The 4,602-nt window shown below is 54.0% G+C and overlaps 1 pseudogene; it reads left to right on the top strand.

The window, feature by feature from the left end:
- The first annotated feature begins 214 nt into the window (after positions 1–214).
- On the top strand, positions 215–858 carry LOC148052701 (feather keratin Cos2-3 pseudogene; annotated as a pseudogene).
- Positions 859–4,602: the final 3,744 nt, after the last annotated feature.

Raw genomic sequence — 4,602 nt, 5'->3', positions numbered from 1 at the left:
CCCAACACTTACAGAAGCCTTCATATGGGAAATGACGTGGCATAAGCCAGGAAACAAAAAGGCAGCAGTGCAGCAAACCAGGACACGGCCCATCCCATTAGCTGGGATGGTTTGCATCTGACATGAGCTTGTCAGAAAATTAGTACTTCCACAAAGGGTGCCTCTGGGCCTGAGGCGGTGCAGGGCTACTATAAAAGGCAGGCCAACTCTCTGCTCTCTCATCCACTGCTCTCGCCTCCTTCTCCTTGGCAATCAGGTGAGTGTGAAGACTCTTCTCCTCCTTCTTCAAGATCCAGTCTTTCCTTGATGCATGTCTCAGCTGATGTGGGCTGCCCTAGCCCAGGGCTGGGAGCTGCATCTCATGGGAGAGGGAAGGTCTTCCTTCCGCAGAGAGAGGCTGGGACTTAGTTGAGGTGGCTCCTGGGCCTTGAGCTGGGTAGTGTGTGCTGGGCCATGAGGTGCCTTGGCTCCATTGTGGTTGGATGCAGTGCTGCTCCTCATGTTTCCCTGTGCTCTGCTTCCCCCTGCCCTCTCTTCCAGGTGCACCTCTGTCCCAGAGACATGTCCTGCCAGCCCTGCTGCTCACCCTGCGGCCCGACCCCGTTGGCCAACAGCTGCAATGAGCCCTGCGTCAGGCAGTGCCAGAACTCCACCGTCGTCATCCAGCCCTCCCCCGTGGTGGTGACCCTGCCCGGCCCCATCCTCAGCTCCTTCCCACAGAACACTGTTGTGGGATCCTCCACCTCCGCTGCCGTTGGCAGCATCCTCAGCTGTGATGGAGTGCCCATCACCTCTGGGTGCTGTGACCTGTCCTGCATTACCAGCCGCTACTGTGGCAACAGATGTCAGCCCTGCTGAAGCTGCTGGCAACGGCCCCAAGCAAGAACCTCCAAGACCTCACAACATGGTGCTGACAGGAAAGAGAGCTTCAGGCCACTGTTCCCTTCTTCCACTCTCCTCTGTCTCTCTCTCTTTCCTTTGCTGTCGCTGTCTCCCAATGCCAGCCTAGCAGAGACCTCTTGGCCTCCCTCCCTCTGCAGGGCAGGCCAGACGGACACCCTGCAGGAGCTCCACCGCATCTTAGTGGTTGCCCCTGGTGCTCCCTGGGAGCCACCTCCTTTTCTTCCTTAGACTCATTAAAGTTGTGCTGCATCCAAGCCTGAGCCTCCGAGTACTCTTTCCTTCCGAGGCAACTCTTCCGGTCTGCTCCGGGAAAAAAGGTGGAGGAAGGGGAGGGTGGGATTCACTGCAGTGGATTTTGTTTTGTGCCCTTTCCCTTGGAGCTGAGGAAGACATCCCTGGCTACTCCACAGCCAATGGCCTTCAGTGAGAGGATGGCTCCAAAGGGTGGCAGGAGTGGGCGTGGGCAGACAATAATGCCTGGGGACAGCCACCTGCCTCGTCTCTGTCTGCCCCTCCCCTCCATTGACCCACCTAGGGTCCATGGCCAGCACACGTGGGCACAGGCAGAGGAGGTAGGTACCTCCTACAGTCCTTCAGCACCTGGCAGGGCCCAGCTGTTCTCCAGATATGCAGGGCTGAGGTAATTCACAAGTTTGGATTGCTATCAGCCACACTCTGCCTACGCAAAGCCGTCCCCACTCCCTCTCAACCCAACATGCCCAGCAGGCTCTCATTGCTTGCTTCACGTGTCCATCTTCCCTGTGCAAGCGACTTGTGGCTTCACTATTAATGTCAACACGTAGGTGTGATTTTCAATTATACTTGAAAATTGCCTTTTAGACCTTGGCGTTGAGCCCCGGGCAATGCTCTAAATCCTGGCACCCCTCTGGTGTCCGTGGTCTCCTGAGTGCAGAAAAGGAACTCCTGAGGGCACTGCTGGGCTCAAAATAACCTCTCAGGCACACAGTACCCTGTGAACCATCTGAAGTTCCAGTCATGCTCCTCCTGCCCTCAGTTCGGGGCAGGGACACCATCTTCCTCCATCTCACTGGGTGCTGGGCACCTTCAGAGGTACAGGGAAAGCATCGACCCACGTATTGCACAAACTCTGGGGATGACCTCTTCGTACTCAGCTTCCCTGACTCCCCACGTGCTCTGAGGCAGGGTCAGCCTGAGCTCTGCTCACACCACCGCTGCTCCTCACATGCAGGCCAGGGTCTTCCTAGCACTGCAGTCCCTGGCTGTTAGAGATCTGTCCTCCAACAGACTCTGCACACCACTGGGAGCCACATGGGCACGCTGAAGGGCAGGGCTGGGCCCTCACAGTAGGACACCTCTCCCCACGCTGGGCCTTGCAGGGAACAGGACCAGTCCGGACAGTTACACTGGGAGGATGAATAGTGCTTCTAAGCCCAGGAAGGCACAGCCCCTGCATGGGTCCAAGGCCCCGCTCTGCCCTGGGCCCAGGCAATGGACTCCAGGAGGGAGCCCTTCAACACACAAGAGAGCTGTCACCAAGAAGACCGAGATGATCCGTACACTCCTCGGGATACATATATGTGCCACCTTAGACAGAAGTCTAATGTGGGCCTGCTGACTCACCCTTTGGGGGATCTCATTTCTTTTGATTGTAACAAAAGCCTTCTAGAGAAGAAGTTCAAATATTCAAGTCCCTGTTTGCTATTCCATTCCTGCAGTGTATGTCTCTTTAGGTGAACGAGTCTAGTAAAGGAAGAGGACATTCCCATGCAGCATCCCATTTTCTCCGAAAAAAATGCTAGCCTCAATTGCAATCAACTCTTCTGCAATGCGGATTTTCTTTGTCATGACAGTGGTGCAGTGGAGTGGTCTGCATATGGTCACATAGCGGTTGAAGTACACCACTGAGAGGACCATAGAATCATAGAATAGTCCAGGTTGGAAGGGGCCATGAAAGATCATCTGGTCCACTCCTGCATGGGAAAGGGAGCCTAGATGAGGTTATCTACCACCTTGTCCAATCGCATCTTGAAAACTTCCAGCAGTGGGGACCCTACCACATCCCTGGGCCGGTTGTTGCAGTGAATGATTGTTCTTACTGTAAAAAATGTATTTCTTTGTCAAGATGAAACCTCTCCTGGTGCAACAGGTTCTCGTTGGCCCTTGTCTTCCCCATGTGGCTCCTTGTGATGAGAGAGACTCCGTCCTCTTTGTAGCCACCCTTTATGTACTGGAATGCTATGTACATTCCATGGACTGGAATGCTATGCTGAGGTTCCCGCCGAGCCGTCTCTTCTCTGGGGAAAAAAGACCTAACTCCTTCAGTCTTTCCTCATAGGACACGTTCTCCAGCCCTTTGGTACAACGGGGTGGCAGCAGGCACTGGACCAGGATCAGCAGAAGCTGAGTCAGGGGACTTGGATCCCTGCGGTGGCTTTCTTGGTGCAGAACAGCCAGTCAGCAGTAGAGCCACCTGGCTGAAGATGACGACAAACCCAGTGCCCATGCTACCAGATTTTCTTTTTTGTGAGAGTGGTGTAACGGAGCAGTTTGCATATGGTGGCATCACCATTAAACGACATCACGGAGCGGATCATGAACTCAGTGACAGCCTGGAAGCAGGGGAAAAATGACTGTGCCAGCCAGCAGGTCAACACAAATGGTTTTCCTGGTGGCAAGGGAAGTCGTCATCTTTTTTGACACAACGGTGGTGGTGTAGCACATTTCCACAAAGGAGACCTGATGAGGAAGAAGAAGTGCAGCAAGGTCTGCAGGTGCTGATTGCTCCACACAGGGACAAAGAGGAGGCCGTTCTCCACCAGGGTTAGAAGTTACGTGGCAAAGATAAAGGTGCATGGGGCCACGTGCTCAGCTAGGGAGGTCTGGGAAGCCCCCTGGGAATGAGATCAGTTACAGGTGTCTTGTTCTCCTTTGCCGGGGCCCAGTACATGACCAGAAGGAATCAGCTGCCCAGACAAGAGGGAAGGAACAAAGCTGTGGTGGGTTAAATCTACTCTTTCTCTTGCTGTCAGGGGGACAAAACCAGCTCCTGTTGCCGACTGGCAGAACCCATTTTCCCCAGATGAAGGTCTGATCATGCCTGGGCTGAGGTGCGGGTCCTAGGCCAGAGCACAGAGGACCCGGCAGACTTCTGAATGACATTTCTCGTTGGCCAGAACTGGCCATTGCCATGAAATGCCTGACTCCCGTTGCACCTCACTGTATGTGTGGGAATTCCTGGTTGCATTGGTTTCTTAATTGCCTCATTCTTAATTGCCTCCTTCAATTGTTCAAGGTGCCTGTTAGCTATAGTGTAGAGCCCGGGTGGGGATCTCATCAAGTGTCATTGGGAAGAGGAGAGAACGCTGGGCGAGAGCTGCCATTGTCCTTGCCCAAGGGAGCTAAGCTATGGTGGGACACCCACGAAGGTGTGCATCCCCCTGGAGCAATTAGTTCATTCGTGAAAGCATGAAATTAATTTAGCATGTTGTCAAGTGAAGGACGCGCAGCTGTCGCTTTGTCTTCAGGGGAACCAGCCTGACATGGGCTGCATGGAAATCTGTCCCTTCTGGGTTTGACACATTTCTGAGACAATGCCAATTTCCTCCAAGTCCAGTCTCCCCTTGAGTACACGTTAGGATTTTTGGACCCTTTTGTTCATCCAAGGCTCTTGGTCCGGACTGAGCTGCAAAAAGTCACACTGGAACGTGCCGCACAGCA

The sequence above is a fragment of the Nipponia nippon genome, unplaced genomic scaffold, assembly GCF_047370975.1.
Source record: "Nipponia nippon isolate SJK-2023a ecotype South Korea unplaced genomic scaffold, ASM4737097v1 scaffold_45, whole genome shotgun sequence".
Classification (NCBI taxonomy): domain Eukaryota; kingdom Metazoa; phylum Chordata; class Aves; order Pelecaniformes; family Threskiornithidae; genus Nipponia; species Nipponia nippon.
Note: the sequence above shows the minus strand (reverse complement) of the source record. Positions and strands in the feature narration are given on the sequence as shown.